This window comes from Anser cygnoides, chromosome 1 (assembly GCF_040182565.1).
Source record: "Anser cygnoides isolate HZ-2024a breed goose chromosome 1, Taihu_goose_T2T_genome, whole genome shotgun sequence".
Classification (NCBI taxonomy): Eukaryota; Metazoa; Chordata; class Aves; order Anseriformes; family Anatidae; genus Anser; species Anser cygnoides.
Window position 1 is genome coordinate 84,158,501 of NC_089873.1, and position 27,509 is coordinate 84,186,009.

The following is a 27,509-nucleotide window of genomic DNA, read 5'->3' on the forward strand; positions in this document are numbered from 1 at the left end:
CAGCAGTCTGGGCTCTGCTTCTGCTCCATTTGGTTCAGATACCTTACAGGCAACCATCTAGTAGCAAAAGGCTGGGGTATTCAGCTGGGCTTTAGTATGTTCAGGCAATAAATTATCACTAAAAGAACTATGACCGAAGAACTAACTCATTCTGCATTTTAGATTTCCAAGCACTAGCATGTCTTTTTTCATCTAGCCTACTGAGATATCAGGAAAAAAAAAAAAAAAAGTGGCAAATGATTTTGCAGACAGGAAATCATTTAAATGAGTTAAGACTTATTGCATGCTGAGTTGTCTAGACTGAGGGGACAAGCCAGAAAGAAATTTGCTGCTTCGTTCTGTTTCATTTGATGATTGCCTGACATTTTCTTTCTAGCTCCGGGAGCTACACTGATGATACATTTTGCCTATGGTTTGAAGGAAGGTTGGGAGCATGAAATCTGCTAAGAAGACTGAATCCCCATTTCCAGTATTGCACGGAAAACTAGTGACCATTTTATATCTGCAGTGCTTCTTGTCACAATGACTCTGCCTAGAATACCTTTATGAATTAAAGCAATTCTAAGCAATTTCTTTAGCCCAGAAGCATGGTGAACTGCTAGCAGAGAATACATCACAAATTTTACATAGCATGTTGCTAGTCTTTAGTGAACCAACTCTCAAATCAATTACGTCTGCTGGCAAGGAAGCCTTAACACTGTAAATAATTTAAAGTGCAAACTGTGTGGCATAGAACTCCTTTCATCAGCAGAAAGATTGATTTCACCTTGTAGTATCTCTGCTCTACAGAAATGGCCTTTTTTAGTTAAGTTTTCAAAGTTATCACAATAAAGCAGTAAAGTCTGAAGCATGTAACACAAGTTACAACTGTTCTTCTTGGATCTGATAGACAGTCATTAGTCAGAGTAAAAATTACTGAGAAGGCAACATTAAACACTCTTCTGTTCCCGTTATAAATTTGCAAAAGGAGTTTGTAGAAAATATTTTATTTTAAACACTGACGAACTGTAGAACTTTATTCAGGATCAAATGCAGAAGGAAAAGCCAATGATTCTGGAGCACATTTAGAACCTGGTCACAATAAATTCAGTCCATTTCATTTGTTACGCCATTTGCCATACAGATCTGTATGTGCCTAGCTATGTAGATCTGCCTTTTTTGCCTCATCTGACTGTGAGTTATCTGAACCCAGTGTCCAGGGAGCTGAGAATGGTTTTACTTCTGGTGGTTCTGAAAACATTCTCCCTTATCCTCCCCAGCTATATGTACCAAAAATCCCTCCTATTAAGAAAGCCTTTGCCAGTGTGGTTTCCCCACTTTTGTGCCTGGCACTCAAATGTAAAGACAGAAAAGGTCCAGAGATACAATCTTCTGAGAAAGGGAAAGGGAGAGGGAGGTGCCGATCTCTGCTCACTGGGAACCGATGACAAGACGCAAGGAAACAGCACAAAGCTGAGCCTGGGGAGGTTCGGACTGGGCATTGGGAAAAATTTCTTTATAATAAGGGTGGTCAAACTCTGGAACAGCCTTCCTAGCCAGGTGGTTGTTGCCCCATGCCTGTCAGTGTTCAAGAGGCATTTGGACACTGCCCTCATTAATGTGCTTTAACTCTAGGTTAGCCCCGAAGTGGTCAGGCAGTTGGACAGTATCTTCCTAGGTCCTTTCCAGCTGAAGTATTCTGTTCTAGTCTAGCCTAGTCTATATCCTTTAGTCCAAAGTCAACTTCCATGGCTAAGTTGACAGCACATTGCCTTACTAAGGAATGTGCTTCCTACAACTAATCTAAGCAGACTTAAGGAAAAAACACATTATTCTTTAATACACACTGAAAAAATGCTTTTCATTAAGTCTATAAAAATGGAACTAGCTTTTCAATTATAGAATATGCAATTGTCTTCAGAAGCCAGAACAAAATAGAAAAAAAAAATTGTTTAACCCACTTGTGTTTAGGATTATAGTCAAGGGCTCTAACAAAGTACACATTTCTCTGCTTATGGAATAGCCTTTGAAAGCTGAGTGGTGAATGTGTTTTACTAACATATTCTGGGAGTCCAGAAAAAAATAGATTTCATTAGAATTGGAGCTATATGGCTACTTATTCCATTACTAGATCAGAAGGGCTGATATCGTGTATGCATAGATTTTTTAAAAATTAGTTTTGGGGTGTTTTTTTTTTTTTTTGCAAACCTTGCAGATGTGAAAGGATGCCCTTGGACAAAGTCAGAAAGGAATTTCAGCACAGAGAACCTAATTTCCACAATGTATAACATGTTTTATTTTGTGACTAGCTTGCCTGCACAATACCAGAATTAGAATCCAATCTGAGGTATCTCATTGTAGACAACAATCTATCCATCAAATCCAATCTTTGAATTTGGCCCTTTTTACAGTAACTTAACAGTAGTTCAAAAGGAATAGAAACCTGAACATTTCAAAAAATGCCCCCAAACCAAAAAGGATTATTCAATCACTTTTGTCAGGCCTTCTATTTTATTTTTCTACTTACCTTCTATTTTCCTTCTTTCAGATCCCATGCTCAGCATACACTGTACTCTTTTAGGCTTAAAACACTTGAAAAATGAAATTAGACAGAACAAAGCTGCTTTTTGTTCTGTTAATACTGCCATAAAATTCTTGTGTCCTTGGGTTGAAAGTCCAAAATCAAACTCTATACAAGATCTAAATAATAAAATCCATAGGAATTCCACAAAATTGTGAAAATTCAAATACAGGCCAATACTGCCATATAGCCATGTACACAAAAGCGATGCTGCCTGTCTTCCATCTCTACACTCCGTGTCAGCTGAACTGTACTGTTTGAAGACCAGTGACCTCTATTTATTCATCATAACTACACAGACTTTCTCTTTATCATTCTGTATGAAGGGCCAAAACAGAGCATTATTCAACAGCTGCAGCGCCAGCACGCTACATGCCTGCAGTTTTGACTTTTGCATACACTAAAGCCTTCACATTCTAATCTTAGACCTTACACCATCATAACAAACTAGAGAGCAACTAAAAATCAAACTTCGTGTTCTAAAACGTGATTTTAGCCATATATGTCCTTGGGATTGCAGAAGTAGATGTTCACTTTTGACTTGAAGGTAGAGCCTCATAAAGTTATTGCTACTGTCATTTGTTTTTCTGAGCAAAGGAAGAGAGCAAAAACATTAAACGAGCCTTTCAGGCTTCCTGCCCAGTCCTGTTTACTGTTCTAAAGAAAATACCTGTCAGTGTCTTTGTCAGTGTGAAAGGAGACTTCACCATCTCAAAAAAGACTGCATGTGTTCAGCACACTCATGATCTAAGTTTGAGAAGTTTATTAATTTCAGTGGATTCCCATTAAAATCTGGATCATTTCACTCACAGCTCAGAGGGGCTGATAAATGCAGAGCTGTTTCCTGAAACTGTTTTCAAATGTTTGTTAATGCAAAGATTGTGATCTTGGAAAAGGCTGCAATGATTTAATCCCAGTTTTAGAGAGGAAGAAACCTTTGGAAGAAATTTAAGTTTTTATTCTAACTCCAAAAATACATAAAAATGAAAGATATTTTTTCTTAGTCACCATTGTCTTCGTTCCTTTATTTGCTTTTCTCATTTAAAGCAAATTGTCTTTCTGCTTAGAAAGCAAGGAAATTAGTACAATAGTAAGTCATACATCTGGAAGGCATAATTCCACCTGTTTTACCCAAGAATGTCTCCAAAATTAAATAATATTATTTACAGTTCATGGATGGTACCTCTTTATGGCTAGTTCATGGCTGAGTCCTCAGAGAGAAGAATTACCTCTGGTAGAGAAAACCTACAAATACAGTGGTAGGCTACAGCTTTTTTGCATGCCTGGTCTTTTCACTCTCTACCACAAACTGAATGTTTTGAATTTTAGCACAATAACAGGAATGACCTTGTAATTTTGCTTTGCTCTATCCTCTCATGAGATTTCAATAACTACATGGAATTTGAGTTGTCTTCTGAGAAACCAAAGAATGCCCTACAGCAGTGGGATTAGCTCTTAGGCAGCAGGCTTCTCAGGAAGACACAGTAGTATTTTTTTTTGCTCCAGCAGTATCTTTCAGATGAGGTATAAAATAGCCTCAGAACCTCTGGGTATCAAAATTTCTACAGACTGTTTTGCAAGTGACAGACGAATTTATTCTCTGGAGGAAGACAAAAGGAAAGCAACTCTTCTGTCATTGGAGTGGGTTGAAGGAAGGATGTGCAAAGGCTGTTTATTTATTTATTTATTTATTTGTGGGTTTGTGCTTTGGGGGTATTTTATGGCTTGCTGACAGACTCCATAAGTTAAAAAAGAAAAACTTTTTGATTGCACTTCGAGTCTTATTTACATATATACTTACTGAGACAAAGGCTGATTGAATGAAAAATAATGCCCTATTCCAGCTACTCGATTTCTCTAAGAGTTAGCTTTACAAAGCCTTACCATGTGTCAGCTTAAGCTTGCTAAAAGGCAAAAGTTTGTTTCAGATAAAAGGCACTATTTAAAGCTGCCACGCTCAGCTACACCTCTGCATACATTAAAGACAACACCAAGATTGCCACCAAACTTGGACAGTTAAAAAGTAAGCACTGAAAAATCCACAGACATACAATATTTTGAGTCACAGTTCCACAGAATTCAGCGTGAGAAATTCAAAAGGAAATTACATAACGTGCCCTGATACAGGCAAATGACATGATTTTTATCTAGGCATATACAAATACTTTATATATATACCAATACATGCAAATTGCTAACTTACATGCAAATCTAACTCTTCTTGCTATGTACTGAATTTTCTATGATGCAACTCGTGTTGCTTCATAAAATAGGGTTTTAAAAAATCCTAAATCCTAAAATTGGATTTCAAAAAAAAGGTAGTTAATTTTTTTCAGGTGGTAAAAATAGTTTGTAGTTCACTTTTCAGGGGGAAAAAAAAAGGTGCAAATAATCTTGTGGTGGACAACAACTAGACTAGAATGGTAAAACCACTTATAAAAGGCTTCCAGTTAGTCACTATCTTCTTAGATAAATTTGCCCACTTTCAATCATCTCTACCATAGACATTTTCTATATCCATGCAAATGCTTGCTTCTTATGAATCTCACTAAGCTGTAATTAACTTTCTCTCACAGCAGCAAATCTGAAAGACTAATAAAATGTTTTGCAAAATGGATCTTTTTTTCCAATGTGAAATGTATTGTCCTTCAGTTTCATCGACTATTCTGACAGTGTATGAAGCAGTATTTGATTTATGTTCTTAACCTCATCCTCCTTTAAGTTTCTGTTCATGCAAAGCCTGACTTACCCACCAGCTGCATTAATTAGGAGGAACTGCATTTTCACAATCATATAGGTTAAACCTTTTCAAAATACACAGCAGATTTAGAAATTCTTACTTGCAAACCACGTTTTGTCTTACTTCCTCATCATGAGCCATTCTTGGAGGTTTTAGATCCTGAGGCACCAGCACAATCTATAGGAGGAAGACAGTTCAACATTTCATCAACTTTTACAAACAGCTAGTTTCTCAAAATGCCAGTTTGCAGTCAAATTGTTCTGATTGTTTGCTTTCAGAGTAAATAGTATTGCTATTTATATTCCTATGACCGTAACACATTACTAAAACAGTAAATACAGTTCTCTTCACCTACTATTCTAATAAACAAAAGCACCTGTTTCTTTTTAAATCTACTACTTAACTACATGGTTTTACACACTAATGAGAGCAATTCTCAAATTTAACAATGCAGGAAATATGTCAGGAACAACAAATAATATAGGAAACAAAATGTTTATTTGAAAAGGCAAAACCAAACCAAAATAAACTGTTGTGTAAATTATTAATCATTTGCTTCAGAGCTTTTCCATTTTTGCATATATAACCTATGGTTTTCTCACCTGGGAATTCACCTGAAGCTGTCAGAAGAAGCCTGTAAATGCAAACTGACGTAATACATATGATCTGACCTCAGACATATTAGTAAAATTAGATATCATGGGGATAAGTTCGCTTTTAAATGGGAACTGTCTGTATCTTTTAAGTCAATAAACTCCCTCAGGCTAACACCGCCTCTGCTGCTCAACCTTCAATTCTTCACTTGAACTTCATAGACAAGGGATGTGAATTACTGCACAGATGAATAATCATTATTCACCACAACCAGCTTTCCTAAAAAACAAGTTGTCTCACTGGACAGGACATAAATATTAATAAAAGCCATCATTGCAGGAATCAGTGGCAAGATCAGAAAAATAAGAAGTATCCACAACCTCTGTAGTAAAGCTTGCCTAAGGGGAAATGACACTACCTTGGCCATGGTGAATCTCTGTATCTATGATGAAGGTAGAGAGTAAATCTCAGTATTCAAAAAGGGAGGAATTTACAAAGGTTACTGATATTGTCTGGTGTAGTGTGTACGTGTGGGGGAACAATTTACCTTACCATTTTAGACAGTAAAATGGAGTTTTAAACAAACAGAAAAATCAACATTCCTTTTGTTCAGCTGTTAGATGGGAATGAGGACATTTGAAACACTGGAGTATGTTTAGCTAGCACCTCTAACCATGCACGTTATACAGCTGGTTTTAGCACAGCAAGGCACACATTGTACCTTGTGCCAATTGCAGCAGAGGGAGCACCAGCAAGTGCCTGTTCATTGCCCTTACTCTTCTTCCACCACATTTTTCTACTCTCCTCTAGCCTCTGGATGCTGAGAACAATTTGGAGAGTTCTTAAGCTGAAATAAAAGTTACAAATTCCCTCACCTCACCACTGTGTCAAAAATCCCTCCCCCTAATCCTCCTCAAAATGCTCACTAATACAAGACAAGGCCAGAGACTCTTATAGGTCTCCCCACAGGAAAACAGAACACTCCAGTAGGAGCTGTTTCTGAATATCTAAAAAAACTGACTGACAGAACTATCTTCTGGGATATGGAAGACCCAAGTTTAAATCTTCCCTGCCTTACCTGATCCAGGTATTATAACACAAACTTTGTACCTTGAATCCTTTCTGGAACTGAATCTTCCCTTCTGTACACCTGGAACTGTGTGATGCATCTGATATTCCATCATAAATAATTGATACATCTCTGAGTAATTTTGGAAAAACTGAAATACTAGTTATCAGAAGATTTACAAGCAGCCTTAAAAAAATTCCACCTCTAATCACAGTTAGGATCATGCCACGTGTACATGCTGTTGATTAACTCCCTTGGCCTTAGGCCCACAAACTATTAATTAATTGTAAAAAAATATTTTTTCAAGGCTCATTTTTTGATACTTCTGGACAAGTAAATGGCAAATTTTGTCTTTATGCCATTCCTAGGTAGAGAAAAAAGCATAATTTTCTCTTCTCTCTATACAGGTGACAACTCTGATCTTTATACACTGGATGCTATACTGGTTTGGAAAGTTAAAAAGGTAATACATACTATTATATGTGCTGGGTAGCTCTACAGGGAGAAGGGATTCCAACAGAGAAGGCAGAAGTACTAGCAGTATCCCCGAGCATCAGAAATGTATTCTGATGAAAATGCCACGAAATGGGATAACATTAGTAAAGACCAAGTACATTTGGATTGTAATAAGCAAAACCAAAAAGTATGTGTGAGCCTGAGTAAAATTTAGGACAGCTGGAAGATAGGTCGTAGTTAGTATTACGATATCAAGCTAGGTAGTGTGCAAGTGAGACCATTATTTCTCTGCCAGTAACAGTCTGACAGAATCATAAAAGCCAGTATGCTCTGATAGAAGTGGGTCTGTATTTCAAGGGCACCTACATCTCATCTTCCTTGTAACCTCAGACTCTTTTGGTAGTTTGAATTAATTTCATGTCTGTTACTAAGTTGGCTTTAAGCTCTGGTGTGCTGCTCATTCAGCTGTATAATTGTAAGAAACATCTGAAATCAGACAGAGTGCCTCAGTGTTACGTCCCAGTAATGACACTGTGTCAGCTGCGTGAAGATACTGGAAAACATACAATGCTTGCAGTTTTGTTGCTGATGATCCCTTTCCATGGTATAACCTTTCTGTCTTAAATTTTGTTTCAAAATTCCATATTTTTTTCTACTTCTTCTAAATGACTTTTTATCAATTGGAATAACATTTTGTTACCAGGAGTTCAGAGGGGAAAAAGGGGAAGGGATTGCTCTCACATAAATGAGCTTGACATGGATGGGGATACTAAATTACACAGTGTTTTAAAAGGAAATAAAATATAGAGCAGCGTATGGGAGACCTTCGGAACCTGAAAAAAAACACTACAGCAAGAATTAGCAGTTTGATAAAACTAGCATGTCATTTACTTCATGAACTCAATAACCTTTTGCAATATGAAGAGATTAATGACTAACAGTCAAGAACATCTCAAAAGGCCTGGCAATATTACATTATATAGTTATACTTGTATATACGACTAAACTGATATTGAAATCACGATTTACTCAAATTCCATCTTCACATAGACAAAATGCTTTAATTTTCTCTTTACGTATGCTGGGGTCCACTTAGAAAATGGGACAACATGCCACAAGAAAACCCTATCATATGGACAGTGTTACAATAAATTCTCCCGTGTTTTGTTTAGTTTGTTATTGCACCATGGCTCAACACACACGGACGAGTTACAGCGCCAAACAGGTAGCAAAAAATTAAGCATCACCCATAAAGATAATTTCAGAAACCTGAAAAAAACATAGTTATCACAATTTTAGTGTGCAGTAAAATCAGGCCTGAATATTGGAATCATCAACTATTCTGATTTTTGTTCCTAAGTACTTTTAAATGTTCTTTAACTGTTCTCAAATATATTAAGAAAAAAAAAAAAAGAAGTAATTACTTTACATGCAACATCAATAGTGTGAACACCTGGATTTGGTACAAAGTGATATTTAATTCAACACAATTTTTCTGTCAAAAATTTTTCCACAGACAGAATCAAAGGTTCTAAACTCATAGTTTGCCAATGGCTTATTTAGGAGAACTCTTCCTATTTGCCAGCTGGAGACCAGAGTAGTAAAAATAAGCATTAAAATTAAAAATGGAAGAATGAGAAGATCAAGTATTGAGAAGGTAGATGTGAACATGTGAATAAGACACATTAGATACTGAAGTATCTAAAGCATTTTGAATGGGTTTAAAGGAAGTGAGATGGGAACAAGCTAGTATGAAGGTATGAGACAGTAACACTTTTCTGAAGAGATTTATCATTACTCTTTCCTTTCCCCTTACAGTTGTCTTTTTGAGGTATTGTGTAATGTTGAATATTGTGTAGCCAATTAACCTTGTTGATGAACCTTTAACTTCTGTAGTTAAACTTAAGCTCTTTCTGAATGTATAATTGGCAATGGTATCTTTCTCTTTTTGTTCATTTTTGTTATATTCTATATGAGACTGTAATAAAGTGATCTGTACGAATTTAGCGTACTAGATGCACTTGCATCTTCAGAATATTTTTTGCAGATGTTAATGACAGGTATTATATAAAACAAAACACAGATTCAATTCATGAAGATGGATTTGCTGTTCACTCTGTGTTCATTTAGACGCATAGTTACAGTGAGCTGTTCACTCTGTGTTCATTTAGATGTGTAGTTACAGTGAGCATAAAAGAGTTTGATTGGAACATTTTGCATTTGCATTGAATTTTCCATAAATTCAAAAACAAAACAAAACAAAAAAACAATCATTGACCTACCTGAGGAGACATTACTGGGAGTTCTTGCAATTCTCATCTCCTAGCAACAGAATTTCTTCTTCAATTGACCCTTGCCATTTTGTGTAGATTCTCTAAAGCTCACGTAGACTTTTTACAGAATTTTGATGTATCTTAGTACTAACTCAACTTGTATGTTTGAATTTCTATCAAAAGATAATTTTATTTTGTGAATTGACCAAGTGACTATAGTATTAGACATAATAAAATCGTAGCTCTTTACTGTATTAGAATTTCAATAATCTATTTAAATCAGAAAGTGACAAAAAGGGTATTCCTTTGAATATTTGCTAAAATATCATTCTGATGATATAATTTTTCAGCGTGCTTCAGAATACCTATTTACAGGATGGCAGAAATTAATGTTTCTCTGCAGTTTCATATAAGGTCACTTCAGCTTAGTTTAAGACCCTAATTCTTGGTCTAGAATAACATCTTGATAATATATCAACATATATACCACTAATGTCTACAAATGCTGCAAGGAACAAGCTGTTCTCAGAAAGCCCTTGGAAGACCTTGCTCCCAGTCACTGTACAGCAACTTCACTGACATCTTGGTCTGGAAGAATCCCAAAGGTGTATTCAGAAATATGTAAAGGAAAGAGAAAATCCAAGAGATTTTTCTTGGCTCTTGGTGCTTAGGCAGTCATTTCTTTGGTCTACATATTCAGGGCTTATTCTGTGTGACTATCCCTGAAAGACAACATTAAGGATTTTGACAGAAAAAAAAAAAATAAAAAAAAAATAAAAAAAAAAGAATGGGATAAATGAAAATAGAGCAGATTCTTAAAAATGTAATTTAGGTGTTGACCAATGGCCTTTGCTGTCATTTTTCGTCCACCTACGGTGCTAATACACCCATGCACATTCAATATAATATAGATATTTATCCATGTTAGAGCTGGATGGTTTTGAATCAGTGTGATACTCCAATTGTGGCAAAAACAATTGGAAAACATTAATTTGAATTTATTTCAATTCACAGGATTTATTGCTGTCATATATAAGCAACAAAATGTATATATAAACTGCCAGCCCAAAATACAATATGAAGACTTCAATTCATCAAACATATGTGCGTTACATGTCACATGCCATAGTTTGTTTTACTTTGCCTATTTTCCTTACTAATAGGCAATACAGATAGATTATCTGACAGGTGCTAGCATAACCCATGGAGACTCAAGGAAGGGAAAACAAAGGTGCATATATTCTTTACCATTTTTATATCCTCTTCAGCCCTAAGAAGATATAAAACTGGTAATATAAAGCTGATATGGGAAAGTAAGTGCTTTAAAACTTTAATTTGACAACATCGCCACCATTATTACTTATCTTATATTCACTTAGAAATATCTTCCATATTTTCAGGGATGGGTCAATACTCACTACTTCTGCTTCAACATAACCTTTACTCTCAATTTACTCTCAAACTTGCGAATAAAGGCCATTCTCTTAGGTTACATTTTTTTCTACTACAAATAAATAGCATGGCTGTGTTCTTTGCCTATGAGTAAAAGTGATGAGCAAATACAGGATTTCTTATGAATAATCTCATGACTAAAAAAAAATAAACAAGACTATTTGCTTCAAATGTATTCATAACCCACTTGTATTCACTAAGCTTTCTGAACCACATACTTGTCTGAACTAATGTGCTCAGAATACACTAATGATTCCATTCAATTGATTTCTGGAGCTTGAAAAAGCCTAGGAAAATGATATCATTTGCAAAACTCTTTTTGAATTCCAAATACTCTGGAGCTCAGTAGCAATGTTCTGCAGGAAAAGACAAGAAGTGGCCTACTTGCAAATTCCATAAACTAAACAATCTTGGATCTTTTCTGAAAACAAAACAAAACCAACCAACCGTTTTCGTGTTTTTGTTTTCTTTTTCCCCAGATCATTAAAATAGGAAACTGAATAAAAACAAACAAACAAACAAACTGAAAAACCAAACATAAAGTGCTCTCTCACTTAAAAAAAAAAAAAAATCTTCTTATGAGCATACCTGTTCCTGGCAAGACTGTAATGTTGGTTCTTCATCAGTAACCGGCCCTGTGGGACACGCTGTGCCTCAGCAACTTCACTAAAAGTAGAGTAACAAGCAGGGGGGAGTCCAGCCAAAAGCTACAGTGATGGCAAGGGAGCCACCGCAAAAGTGACATGGTAACCCTGCTGACAAAAATGGGTATCTGCTTATCCAGGGGTCACCGAGGAATCCCTGGTGAGCTCAGCCAAAACCTCCTTGATGAGGAGGAGAAAAACAAAGTAAATTGTAATTTTGTAATTAGTAAGACAAAGAAACTGCAGAACAAAGAAAACTGTGATAATGAACGGACCTTCCAGGAAAACAGGAGTCAGCAAACTCCCTTGCAGGAACTGGTGACCTACACCCACTACCTGTACAAAAAAGGTATTAAAAGGAACTACTTGTCTATCCAAGATGAGCTTCCATATAAGAACTTCTATGCAAGAGATCTGCACAGACCAAACCCTTGCTGTGGGCATCTGGATGACACCAGACTCTGTGCCATTGAAGAGAGACTTTTCCATTGTCAATTAGCCACACTCCTGGGAGCAGTTTTGCTGGGTGTTGTACTGGTAACACCTCACATTTTGTATATATGTTATCATATATATATATATATATATATTATATACACTATATAAATATAATAATGTATATATATAAATACATATATATATATATAAGCTGTTGGTTCTCCACTCTTAGGGATTGTCACAACTCAGCTGGACAAGGCTTTGGCCACTCTCTAACTTCGTTGAAAGATCTAAATTTGAAGTTGGTCATGGTCTGAAGAACAGGCTTGACCAAATGACCTACAAGAGGCCCCTTCCAAACTAAATTATGCAATGATTCTTTTGAAAGTGTTTAAATATAGAGCACAATCTTTCGGTATAAAATAAGTTAGACAGATCAGGGAATTGAATTTCATTTCACATATGCCAGATAACAACCTTGTGCCACTGAGAACAGAGTTATTCAAGGTAATTATATGTAAATCAATTTTTAACCACCCTGAATTATCCACTTTCACTGCTCAGCCTGGAAAAATCAACAAGTGAGAGAAGTAATTTTTCTTTCTACTTTCTGCTGTCCCAGTAAATGAAGGTGGGTTTTTAGCCTTTTTTTTTTTTCTTATTTTTTTTTTAAAAAGACTAACCAAAGGCATAACGAAGTTCATCTCTCCTGAATCTAACTGGAAGTTCAAAGTCCCATGATACCAAATCTTTAGGTTTTAGGCCTTTGCTTTTGTAAGAGCAACTTTTTCCACTGTGGTGGTGATGCATCTGAACTATTCACTGTGGGAACACAGTTGCTAAGATTTTTAGTGTAGACACCACCTGAATGCCTACTGAACTTGACGAGAAATTGTATATAGAGTTCAATGAGCATTACATCCAATCTGCAAACAGTTAGGTTCACGATTAGACTTCCTGGACTTGGAGTAGCATCATGGTGTTCAATCTGACTATTCCCAACACACAAGGTTGAATAAATTCACACATTTCCCAGCCCCAGGTCTCAGGTGGCAGTTTTTACAAATCACTGGTCTTCTTGCCTGGTTTCTTTACAGGTGTCTTTGCCAACCAAATTCTTTGTTCATAAAAAATAGTGATGAATTAAAATGTGACAGAAGGAGGCAGAAAAGAAAGTTAACAGAAGTTCACACTTCAAAATATCGAAATACTCATTCTATAGGTTTATATTATTATAAACTACTCATATAATATTTATAAATACTTCTAACATTTACAAATATGGTTATAACATAATAGAAAATTACATTAATGTTTATAAATGCACATGCATTATATTGTTTAAAAATACAGTAGTATAAAATGGTTATGTTTTAAATGTTTATATTATTCAACACTATTGAATTAATTACAGTAATTCTGTACTCACAATGCTCACACTTACAGCAAAGATAATGATGAAAGGATAGCAAATTTGTGGTCACAAATGCTATTGCTAATGCACAGTTTACACAAGGATTTTATATTCTCCTTGTGTGCCTGAAAACAGGCATGCTACTACCTTTCCGCTGTGTGGATTTCAAAAGAGGTTTGTATTTTTCTTTTTATTATCTTTATTTGAAATGAACATGTAAAAGATAATATGGATTATGATCAGAAGGGGAGCTATGTTTTTTTCTCAGCAATAGCAGTCTCTTTCTACTGTGAAGCAGATGACTGGTTTACCTGTTAAAAATTTGAATTATGGCATCAGGGCTTTGTTACTCATAATTTTTGCTAGTTTATTTCATAGTAGCATGTCTCAGGTAAAAGGTAACATGTTGCACATTTCCAGGGGAAAACAAAACCAACCAACCAACCAAACAAACAAACAAACAAAAAACACCAAGACGACCAATCCCTTAATCAAAGTGGAAAGATTTGTAAAGATTCACAGGATATGATGATTGCTTGCATTATCTACTGTTTGCCATCTCAGTTAATTGTTTGAGACACAGGAGAGAGATGGATTTGTACGTTATCTTTTCTGTGTAGGACCAAAATGTACCGTCCCTGAAGGGCTCTATATAACCTGGAATTAGAGCTCAGGGCCCTGATCCATCAAGCCAGGTGACACCATCATATTGTATTCAAAATTACATTTAGAGCTGAGATTGCAGTTATTCTGAGAAATTACAGGCATATAAAAAGGCATGATATTTAAATCATTTTCACACGTCTATTAAATCTCATCAATGTATGAGTACAGATTATATACTGTTAGCTAGCCTCTTCTCTTCCTGCTTAACCAGTAGCTGGACTAAGAGACTACTGGCTGAGCTCAGAGGATCAGCAAAGCAAGCAGAGGTGACTACAAGGTGGAGGGCCAGTCTAAATAAAAGCATGGTTGTCTAGATTCTGCTCAGGATATGGCATTCAGTGTGAATTTGTTATAAACTAATCTTCTTCTGAGAGTCTCTTTCTTTATTCTTTAGGGTGCAGAATTTTCCAAATAAGCCTTATTATAATCCCAAGGGTTTGCTTTCTATTAATTCATTAATTTAGTAATTCTGTTTTAAAAGGCCATACCTTCTTAGTAGATTTTCCACATAGAAATTATTTTAAATAATTATTATATACTAATATATTATTTATTATATTATTATATATTCTACAATATATTGTAAATTATTATATAAGTATAATTTTTATTTATATATAGAACATCTATTTTCTAAGTAAACCTGGTACTCATTAAGAATTAAGCAAAACATGCTTTTCTTTTTGTCATTAGCACTAATGAGGCAGTAATAATGGCATTATTATTAACGCAGTTCTTTGCATCTGTTGCCATTTTAAGGCTTAGCCAGTTCAATTTCACTTACAGCAACCTACCTAGACTATTAAATCACTATTTTCTCCACTTCCTTTCCTACTTTTCTATGGACCTGAAAACATAACCACACTTGTTTATGCTAAGTTTGTCTGTTATATTTCTTGAAGATAAGCTTCTGCCTTAGTCACAGTGGTGAACATTCACTAACAGGAGGATTCAGGAGAAACCTTTTAGTCCCACTGTAAAGCAATCTGGTTCTTAATCTGTTTGCTAATTCCCGTAGTTATCATTACAGATTCCTTGGTTTTACGGACATCTCAGAGCACTGTAATCTCATGTACCACAGATACAGAAATACTGTTTTGTAATCGCTGAGATATGAATTTAATAGTTCCTTCATACTTTTTCTTCCCCACTAGATGTAAGAGGCTGATAATTCTTACAAAGTTTAAATCTATTTCGGAGGCAATTTATTTCAGTAGACTTTCTTTCTTTTTTTTTATTAGTCCACAGCAGTTTAATTTAAGATTTAGAAGCTGAAAGTGCACTTTCTGTAAAAACAGAAGATAGATATCTATAATACATCATAACATAGCCATTAATAAACAAGCATGTGTATTCACATGTACGAAATCCACCTCTAAATTTTATTTATTTTATATACACAAATGATACATATGCACAGAGCTGCTATATGAGTGTCACAAAAATGTAAAAGTAGGTAGCAAGATGGTACATTAAAGCAGATTATCAGCATTTACTGAATTTGTGTCTGCCTGGTTAAAACCAAATCATGCTGCTCCTCTGGCTTAGTTTTATATTATTGTTGCCTTTAATGATGATAAAAATATTCACAGAAAATTTCCTTGTAAGGAAATATTTAATAAAAAACACACATTTCTTTTCTCTGCTTTGCAAAATTTTTCTGCAATTTAAAGTTTGAAAATGGTTTGAACTTCTCAATTTAAATGTGACACAGAAGAACAAACAATATTCATGAACTCTTTGCCAATATTAACACCTACTGAAAAATAGCGAGGAAGAATTTTACATCTGTGTAAAAACTGCTTGCAGTAATATATGACAGAATAGGAAAAAAAATAAATCCAAACAGGTTAAAACAGATTTTTTGTTGTCATCAAGTTCTGTTTCTAATAGTACAATATCTATTTAACTGTAGATTAATCAAGACCTATAGAACAGAAGTGTATCATTCCACTGATTTCTTTGCCTGCAAGTCAGGTGATAAAGGGAAGAAACAGTGTTATAAATATACTTAATTTATGAGACATTTGGATCCTATTATTTTCATGCAATATTAATCCAGGCAATTCTCTCATCCATGAACTTACCTTCCGTAAAATAACTTGAGGGACTGTGATTCCTCACATCAATTGTTGCCTTTTTCTCCCCCTAAAACGAGACAAGAATTTTAGTTAGGAGGTTATTTTTGTCTGTTTATCTGTTTTCTAGTTGCAATTTATGTATCACCAATGTATATCCAACTAAAAATAATATGTTCCTGTATTGCCTTCTAGATTGTTCATTTAGGTTCTCTTCTCCCGTTTTGACTTAGCATGTAAATGGGAAACCTTTTAGTGCCTCTCTACAGAGATAATAAAAAACACCATGATATACAACCGTTTCTTCTTTACAGAACCAGTTGTATATGGTCTTATAAATGTAATCAGGCACATTTGTATACAGTTCCAAATTTATTTATTGAAAGAAAAAAAAAAATGTAATTTTTGTCCATAACCATCACACAAATACCAAATATATGGTTTGTTTCAGCAACCTAATATTGAGAAATTGCTCACTTTCCAGCATTATGTCTCTGGTGGTATTTTGATAGATGAAAACACCAGTTAAAAATAGAGTTATGAAAGGTTTGCCCCAAGACCCCGTCCTGTCCCCACCACTTAGCACTTTCGTCAGCATTTTGAGAGTCCCACTCAGTAGTGGTTATTCGGCTTGTTTGTTCTTGGTCCCAGGTTTTGATAGCACATCTTTTCTCTAGTGCATAGATTACACATATTTTTAAGCTTATGTGCTTCACTGTGCCAAGCAAAGTTAAATAAAGTAAAAATATTTAAGTAATCAGGTTCTACCACTTTGGTCTGGCAGATTTTGAAGGATCTTCTAGTGTTGCAGGATTATGTTGGTATTTGTCTTCCAAAATGTTTGTGTTTTTCTTTCCTTTGTGTATTTTGATGTGGTACTAGGGCAATTCTTGATGTGTATTTTCTCCCAAATTTTCACTTACCACACTTCATGAGAATTACTGAAAATCAGTGGAATTCATAAGTAAAGGGAAAGAAGAATTAATCTAATCATTTTACTTATAAACAATGTTGATTTAAAATATTTATTTTTTTAACACTCACAAAATGAACATGACACGATTTGACATATATTGGCAATGCTACAGGTAAGTATGACTATGGTAAATATGACTTGAGGTACATTTGCAGAGTTATATTTATTACCTGCATATAATCAGGTTAGGCTCTAGCCAATGCTACTTAGTTTTTGCTTTCTTGATGGCAGAGAACCTGATCTAAAATCTACTGAAAGTCTAAATGAAATTTAGAAATTAAATCGATAAATTAAATTTAATTAAGTTAAAACTCAGTCAATTGCTAGTCTTGTTTATTTATTTTTGGAAAAAAATAGCCAATCTATTTATCACACGTATTGGCCTGAACTCCTATCTGGTGACTTCTATGATTTGATAACTTATTCTGAAAATCTCACTCAGTGTAATAGACCATAACATCTCTACCAGATGGAGTGGAATATTAGAGAAGCAAATCTGGGCTGTTCTGTCACCGATTTAACATTTCCTGAAGTCCAGATAAACGAAATTTCTGATAAAAGCTTAGAATTGCAAGGCTGAAGTCTCTTGATATGTATGGTGTCATCTTTACCTCTAAGAAGATGAATCAAAAAGATTCACTCTTTAAATGTATGATGTGGTTTAACCTGGGAGGCGGGTAAGTACCACACAGCTCATAAAGACAGCTGAAGAGGACAGAAAAGCAAGAAGAAGAAAGAAGAAGAAAGAAGAAAGAAGAAGAAAGAAGAGGAGGAAGAGGAGGAAGAGGAGGAAGAGGAGGAAGAGGAGGAGGAGGAGGAGGAGGAGGAGGAGGAGGAGGAGGAGGAGGAGGAGGAGGAGGAGGAGGAGGAGGAGGAGGAGGAGGAGGAGGAGGAGGAGGAGGAGGAGGATGAAGAGGAAGAGGAAGAGGAGGAAGAAGAGGAAGAGGAAGAAGGGGAAGAAGAGGAAGAGGAAGAAGAGGAAGAAGAAGAGGAAGAAGAGGAAGAAGAGGAAGAAGAGGAAGAGGAAGAAGAGGAGGAAGAGGGGGAAGAGGGGGAAGGGGAAGGGGAAGGGGAAGGGGAAGGGGAAGGGGAAGGAAGAGGAAGGAAGAGGAAGTGTGTGTATATATATACACACAAAACAAGTGATGCACAATGCAATTGCTCACCTCATCACCCACTGACCAATGCCCAGCCAGCCAGGCCACAAGCAGTGGCTGCCCCATCCTGTCCAAATTCCCCTATAGTTACTGTTCAGCACAACACCATGTGGCGTGGGACATCCCTTTGGGCAGGCCAGGCCAGCTGTCCTGGCTGTGTCCCCTCCCAGCTCCTGGTGCACCCCCAGCCTCCTCGCTGGCCGGGCAGCACCAGGAGCTGGAACGGCCTTGGCTCTGTGTGAGCGATGCTCTGCCCCAGCTGAAACATCAGTGGGTTATCAGAGTTATTCTCATCCTAAATCCAAAACACAGCACCATACCAGTTATTAGAAGGAAAAATAGCTCTATCCTAGCTGAAACCAGGACAACATGGTTAGATTTGCTAATAAATGGTCTTGCCTGGTTTTCTTCTCAAAAACTTACACTGCAAATATGAAACTGAAAATGTCATAGTGAAGTTAGTTCTTCAGTTGTTCTGGATTAAAGAAATCACTAGTTGACTCAATTCACAGTAAGAATTTATCCAATTTTGTGCAATCTCAAAGTTTTTTTTTTTTCTTTCCCCTCTATGGACAAACTCTTCATTCTTTAAGACACGTCTTTAACACATGTGAAGGAAATATTTTTTAGCAGAAAATATTGTAAAATTTAATTAAAACTCTCTGCATACTAATAATTATGGTATTTTTAATATAAGCCTTTTAAGATTGTATCTTGTATTCCTCATCATAATAGCTTCCATAATTATTTTTATACAATAATTTGAAAATAACACATATGACTCTCTCTTCATACCATCCTATAAATTCCAGGTATTTCAAGTATTATATCAATTTAAAGAAAATATTTTTATGTTATTTTAAAAACAAAAAAATCCTCATCTATATTTATGTAATTCTTATTAATATACACTTACTAGTATAAAACATATAACAAAACTCAAACGTGATTGATTACTTACATATCTTTGAAGACAAATTAGATGTTTAGCTGTGTTAAATTATTCCTGTAAGTCTTGATAACCTTCCATAGACTTCCATGGGAATTGCATCAGCCTTTAAATGAGTGAAAAGAGAAGAATTTATGACTCCCAAAATAATCTTGAGGTTATGTGTGATTACTTGAACTGCATATACTTGTAAAAAGGAATATTCCTTTAATCCATTCTCTTCAGATAAAATGTACACAAGCAGAAAAAAAAAACTTCAACACAACCTGTTTTTAGAGTGTTGATGTATTATCAGGATCACAAAAAAGAAAAAACAAAAGTTAAGAATTACGGCTTTAGGCCACATATAGAACTTACAACACAAAACGACACTTGCAGATGGACACAGAATGGTCTGAGAGAAATACTTCTTTGATCAGAACTGTTTGTAAGGATATTAATTGTTTTCCTCTCTCCATAATTACTTTTTTTTTTCCTGCACAAATACTGGTATTATTTTCATTGAGAGTTCAACGGTACCTGACACTACTGATACCTAGGGGAATCATTTAATTTCCTTCGGTCTTTTCAACTAAGTGCTTAATAAGAGACATAATGCTTTAGTGTTAGTTTATTTGGGCTTTAAAATATCTGTCTAAAAGTTAAGAGTTCCTTCTAGTTTTATAGCTATTTACACCATACATGTTTAGCCCAAACTCTGTCTTCCTGGGAGGCTTCCCAATTCCATGGGTTGTTTACATTGTCTCTTAAGTCCCTAAAACCAACGATAAAGTTATTTACTACAAATTCTAGATCTGTTAAACAATGATCCATGTTGTTTATTTTAATTAAAATTCCTGACAATATTTATTGGAGAAATATTTTATTAAAGCAAAGGAAGATTTCCACTGTGGAACAGGTACTTAGCTTGATAAATCACATTATAGAAAGATTCCCCTGATACCACAGAGTGTAAATACACAAGTGGCAGTGATTTAACAGTATTTGTGTTCCAGTTGGGAAAATAAACAAATGTTACTGCATTTCTTCTGTTTAGTGTTCTGTTTAGTGGTTAGGAGACTGGCAATTTTACATGGCTTTTTCTTCTCTTTGTCTCTCCTCTCTCCCTCCCCCCACCAATTCTCCTCAAATTTGGGGTTTGGGGAACAATCATAGTAGTTTTCAAGAAAAGAAAGGCACTCTAAAAACTATAGTTGAAGTCAAATACAAAGGACAACATACAGGTAAGATACGTCATGGTACATAGGGTGGTACAGCACCATAGAGAGAAATTAACTCCTTTCAAGAGCAGGGCCAAAAATTCACAGTTGAAGGCACTGATGATTGATGATCAAGTATTACAATTTTCCCTCCCAAGCTCCATTTCAGCTAATTGTACCGATACTTCCAGATAATTTCAGTTAAAATGACTGAGGTATATTTAAATATAGGGGTTTTTTTTGCAACCCTAAAGCACTGTGCCTGGCCTGGGCTTGAAAGGGTTTTTCATGAGGTTGCTAGCTGATACAGATACTAACCTCTAGCATGGAGAAATCATAAACCATGGTGGATGGGGCTGGGGATTGATGCCATCTTTGTTCAGCACAGGCAGATACGAAGAACATTGGTCAGCAACAACTTAGGACCCTATGGCAAAGAAAGAAAAGTGTTAATTAACATGAGAGTTACATCACAGACACTAACATACTTTATAGATAAAAGGTAGGAATCTGATTTGGGTATGGCAGATACTGATTCAAGCCTAGCATTTTTTCTTTCTTATTTTGACCAGAGAAGTTTAAAAATCATGATCTGATTTTTTTGGAAACAAAGTAATTTTTTTTTTTTTAAATTAGTATGTCTTTTGACCAGAAAGATGCTCATTTTTTTCATAATTCATTCAGGATGGAGCAAATATCTGTGAAATAATGGAAGCCACATGTAGGACTGCAAAGAATTTACCAGCTTTAGTTCTTTACAGTTACTCTAGAACATAGCAATTCATGGGAACTGGCTTCTTTATGGAAGAACATCATCTTACTTGATAAAAAATTAATCAAAAGTGCTTTATGTCAAAGGTTTCTCCCATGTTCTGGAAGTCTTTAATCAGACATTGGGTCTAAACACTTACGTGTCTTTTTGGATTATTTCTCAAGCAACTTTCATTGTCTTCAAATTAATATCTAAGGAAAGATAGGATTAACTTGCATTCACATGTTTAAAAAAACATATAGGTAAGAATGTATGTTTTTTTTAACCAAAGGATCAAAGGACGGCATCTCATACTTAGTGGAATCTTGTACTGGGTAAATACTAGTTGTACACTACAGCAGGGATGCAAACAAAAAATGTCAGATATAAATACCATGCACTACTCTTTTTCTGAAAGGCTGCCCTGCATTTTGTCCCTTTTTCTGACTAGCTCCATGTACTCAGACTGGCCTGAGGCCCTCCAAGGGCCGAGCACATGAAGAGGAAAGAGGGGCAGGACTCAGGAAAGGAAGCATGCTGGGAAAGGTTTTTTTGTTTGGTGGTGGGTTGGTTTGTTTGTTGTCCTTGTTGTTTTGCAACAGAAAGCCTCGAGTGTACTTAACAAACTGAAGACATCTTGAGACATTAACTGTGAATTTCTTTGGTTGAATCAATGGCATTTTTAGCTACGACAACTAGTTCCAGCAGATATATGCATGTTTAATGTTGTGTCCAAATAAATGAACTTCTGTTAACTACAGTCCCTTGAAAGTGGTCCTGCAGGAAATGCTATCTTTAAAGTACCTATAGATAGGATGATTCCTGAGCATCTCAAACACAATCACAGATGAAGCAGTCTCAGAGAAAGACTCATTTTTATCACTTCTTAGAATTTATAAATGTGAAGTCCGGACAATGAATTACGAGACTAGGCCAATATGATAGCATAGGCTTCACAGAAAAAGCCTTTGGAGAACTAAAGTCCATGTGTCATTTTCCTCTGATGACTTGAGTGTTATGTATCAGGGCATTGCTCAAACACCACTGTCAAGTTTAAATAAAACGCTGTGCTCTCTCTTACTGTCTCTGTCTTCTGATAAAGCCTATATGCATTATGGGTATACCAAAGCCTTTCATATGAGAAATAAAAACCAGGCATCGTTTAAGGTCACTGGAAAAATGGTATCTCCCACAAGTCCAACTCCAAAAATAGCATTAAAATTAAGTCAAAATATTTTTCTGAGAAACGGAGTTTTACTTTGAAGAGTGGCCAAGAAGTGAATACAGGGCTAATTGGTTGCAATGATAATTACCAGCAAAGTGGATTTGCTAGTAAACACTCATTCATTCCAGAGGGGCTAGCCTGCTGCTCAAGCGTGGCAAATCTGTACACATAACTCCTCTTTACGCTAAATCTTAAACACATTATGACTGAGCTTCTTCCACTTTAATGATATTTGTGAAAAGGCAGCGATGGCACAGAGTAGCAATAATGCAATAAAATACCTCCGCAATATTCATTTGCTGTCTACAAGAGGGGATATATGTGGTGTTTTGTCTTACCACAAGTTATATGCAAATATAAGTTTTAATTCCCAAAGAAAAGAAAACAGATCAGAAGGGAGAGTAGCTGCTTGCAAAACAACTCTTCCCTAACAGTTCTTATAATGATGTGAAATTTCATCTCTTAACACTGTGAAGTGGGCAATTTCCAAGCCTGGCCTGTATTTTGCTGTGACTGAAAAAGAGACAATTTTTAGGTGTCAGGTAAGATAATTATATTTCATAGCTCTGAATAGAGATGAATCTGTAGAAGAGTCATTTATGGGATACAGCAGGAAGAGGTGTCAGCTAGGTAGGCTGTCTACTTTTAATGTGAAGTGAAGAAGGAAACCTCGTCATCACACTCAGAAGCCAAACAAAATAAAACCTAAATGAAAAATGTTAGCATTTGAAACAGATTTCCTCCAAAAAATTGAAATTCAGAATTTTTCAACAGATCCCTTTTTCCACAGATTCACGTGACTTTAGTTCTCCAGACTAGCCAAGCTGATGGGCAGTCTTTTATCAATACATAAGATTGTTACTTTCAGAGGATTTCTTCTAACACAGGAAATTTTCTGTCACCTGCTGAGGAGAACAGAATGGCATCACCCTGGTTTATGAAGTCCCTGTGCCAATTGAGTTTCTTTTGTTAAATCTGGAAACAATTCCTTAAGCAGAGAGATGGAAAGATCAACTGTACCACATTCAGACTGAACACTCTGATCACCATATTTCAAAAGCTTTTTGTTGTTTTTTACAGAACAATTAGGAATTCATATAATCCATTTGCTATTTTCTAATCACATCTTACGTGTCACAGACCTGTGTGGGAGAAAGGTGGGATGTGCTCCCTAAAGATGTTTCTTTTAGGTTAAATATCATTTGAAGAGTAATTACTGATGCTTAAGGTGGAATAATAATGGCACTCAGACCATTAGAATAACGTATGAACTTTAATAGTATCATGAACATTAATACTATCCAAGCTTGCAAGATCATTAGGACTTAACACATTAAGGAAAAAACACGAAAACCTACTCATTCAAGAGCTCAGTGGCGACCAATTTATTCCTCTTATCTTAAACTACAGTCTGTTAGGAGACTGGAAAGGTTAAAGAGAAACAGCAGAGGGAAAGATTTGCTTTGTTTATGGAAAACCGTGTACTCCAAAGCTAAATAACATACAAAGTCATTTGAAAGATTCTCTCAATCTAATTTTCTCTGTTTCCATACATCAAAAGAAGATTACAATTTTAAGACACATGCTACAATTACTCAGAGAGCTTATCTGTAAACGAAATTCAAGAACATGACATGAACATAATGTGCTGCCAGAAGACACCACGACACAGCTAATCTGCCTCATATCACACTTCATGTCACTGTTCCCACTGGGAAGGGAGACTACCCTTGCTTAAAGATATGTTGTGAGCACAGTCATGCTTTCACTGAGATCCCTAACTAAATTTTCCTCACTTCAGCATACAGCTGCACATTTACACTATCTATTGTCTTCTGCGGTAGAAGTAAAATAAAACCAAATAAGACCTGTCTGGAAAATACTTTTCTATGCAGCTTTTATCAGAAAGGTATTGGCATGCAAACGCATACCAAAAAGGCCCCTGCAGGTCCTCAAATCCTTTGTTATGCACAAAAATACATCATGAAATCATTAAGCAAATAGTAACAGATTTATTCCTCGTTAAATACAAACACTACAAAAAACATCATATAGAAAGTTTTCCAGATGCATTTTCAGAGAAAACTGAAAATGGGAACACAGACTTATAGCATACCTGTGTTTGCACACTAAATAGGAGATAAAAAAGAATGGCAGAGACCTGAGCTTTAGCATGTCTGAGGGTCTCAAGTAATCTGCATTTCCTGGAGAATTTGCACTGTTCATCAGAACAACTGAAATCCCAAGCCAGTGCAATTTCACTGCAGTTACCATCTGTGGTACAAAGGCAATGATTAGGCTTTTTTGCTTTTTATTTTTTTTTAATGTCATCAGAAAGGAGTCCTTCTGCAATAAAAGCGAGCAAAACGGTGCTCAAATGAGCTCTTTCAAAAAATTCAAATTTAAGGGAATTCCACCTCTAAGCTGGTCTCAGGGCAAAGGAGCGTTATAACACAGCCCAGGAAACATTGTTTAGGACTTTGCAAAAAGATCACCACAATCAGAAAGTCCAGTCAGAAGACAACAAATAGACAAACTTCAATGCATTCTCAGCAAACAAGCTGGCATGTTTGATTTCTATTTCAAGTAGATTCCAGATGCATTATCATTTCAGAGCAGCAAAATGATAGAAATTAAGCAAATGATAAAGATCAAATCAACTTTTTGAATTTCCATGATATACATTTATGTAATAAACAAGGAACAGCTGAACTAAACCAAGAGAAGTATTTACATTGTATCTCAGATGATGAGCTACTCAGAGAGTAAATATTAAAAAGAAAACAAACCCTGTATCTAACCATCTTTGTTAAGGGATATTCCACCACCAAAATCATAGCAGCAGGACTACAGATCTCCTTCACCATTATGTAATTCTAAAGTCAGAAAATGTTGTTCTTGGTATCTGGGGAAGAAAGACTGACCATTTTGGAAGGAAAACTCTGGTACAGAAGAGAACTGAACTCAAATCTTTTTAGACCCAAACCAGCCCTCATTACACTAATCTTGCTTGTTTGGCATGGACTTGATATTCTAGGGTATTGCAAAAGCTCAGGCAGGCTTGAGGTTGGTTTGCCTATGTAGTTTGCAGCAGGTTTTAGAAAATAAAATTGTTAGAAAATACATTGTTATGGTGTACATATACACAAATATTCAAACTCTTCTGTATCAAACTTAGCATATCATGAAAAGTAGGCAACAGTTTTTCACAACTTCTCTTTTTTTATGGAAAGTTGCCATAAAGTAAATACTGCATTCTAGATATATTTCTTCTGTAAACAGTAGCCTGAAAGGATTCAATTTTCATGTTTTTGTTCCCTCTACATTTTAAGATTTCTGATGACACCGTGTGAGTCAACACACGCAAGCAGCAGACCCATGGCTAAAATGCAAAGAGATTTATTTTCATTACCTTGCGAGCTGGGGTATCCCCAAAGCAACACCCCAGCAGAGGCACATAAGTGAGGATGCAGGCACTGCTAAGCTCAGTCCATGACAGATCACCAGCCTGCTGTTTACACCTGTTTTTATCCAGGGTTCACGCAGGCACAGTTTTTACCACCATGCTGTGATTCTCACTGTGCTTCTTTGATCTTCTCTGCAGCATCTTCTCAAGCGCATCTGATAGGGTTCCTCCAAGTCTACCAAACACCTGTGTTATCTATACACACATGCGCTACTTGCCAAACAGAGCACAAACAGCATGAAATGCAATTTATGTGCTTTCCTACATTACTACCCCCCAGACTTTATGCATTCCCAGATGCAAGGTCACTTGAGTGTATTTACAGTTCTTGCCAGTCTTCTGTTTGATCCCATCCTCCTTGCCAATCTTCTGTTCTTAACCTATTCCTCCCAACAGACATCCATGATGATTGTCATTATGACATTCTGCAGTAGTCTGAAGTAGGTATAGAGTAGCTACTCTCAGTAATTTCCTCTTATGTATATATACATATTAGAAGTAATGTTTTAGTGAAATTAAAGGATAAAAGCTGTGATACACACCAGGATCACACAGTAGCTTCTCTTAACAAATTGTCACATGAAATATTAAAACATTTCTACTGTATCCAGCTGTTACCTGACAAGAAATCCCAGAAAGAGGTCCTAAACTAGATCTCTGTCAACAGTGTAGTCTTATTTGTGTATTGAAATATATCTTGAGATTTTAATGGAGCCAGTTTTGTTACCTTCTGATTTTTTTCTTAGTCATAATTTTTTGGTCAGGGCTGACATGATTTTAATGTTCAGAGACATTCTTATTGTTTTGTCCACCATTGAGAGCAGCCACTGATTATCTGATCTATGCATACTCATACCTCTTTCAAAAAAGCAGCTAATTAAAATCTCAGCTGTCCTCCTCTGTTCTCAAATGCTAATATATATTTACAGGAAAAAGGCAACAGGAGGAAGGGAGGAAAACTTCTTTGGCACTTCATCTTCTTTGGTAAAAACAGGCCAGTTGATCGTTTCTTCCACCTTCCCTCAGTTCAACATTAGGTTTGGGAGAGGAGAAACAGAAACCTTGAAAGCTGGAAGAACACAGCTGACATTGGGACGTACATAATAAATATTCTTCTGAGTAATACTAAGGCTATGGAAATATCAAATTAATTAATTTGAATTTTCAGGCTTTGGAACAAAAATGGAAAAAGTATTCTCATGCCATTAGAGAGAAAGGACAAGAGAGCTTCTGAAGTGGAGCAAGAAGATTAACTAACTCAACAGTCATTAATTTAATAAAAAGTTCTTTATGTATCTTCTCATATGGCTGCTACTTGTGAATGTTCTAATAAATTAAAATTCCTGAAAACCAAATTAATATGGATTTTTTAAAACATATATTTCTTTCCATTTGCTTCCTG

General features: G+C 35.8%; 1 long non-coding RNA gene across 4 annotated transcripts in view; it reads right to left on the reverse strand.

The window, feature by feature from the left end:
* The window catches only part of LOC106040267 (uncharacterized), a 173,642-nt gene that overhangs the window by 88,321 nt on the left and 57,812 nt on the right, over positions 1-27,509 (reverse strand). For all 4 annotated transcript variants that reach the window (XR_010833157.1, XR_007169766.2, XR_010833156.1 and 1 more), the window contains 4 exons: positions 20,984-21,092; positions 19,479-19,572; positions 16,394-16,454; positions 5,401-5,477 (listed from right to left, as the gene is read on the reverse strand). This is a non-coding gene — a long non-coding RNA (uncharacterized lncRNA). The remainder of the gene's footprint in view (positions 1-5,400; positions 5,478-16,393; positions 16,455-19,478; positions 19,573-20,983; positions 21,093-27,509) is intronic.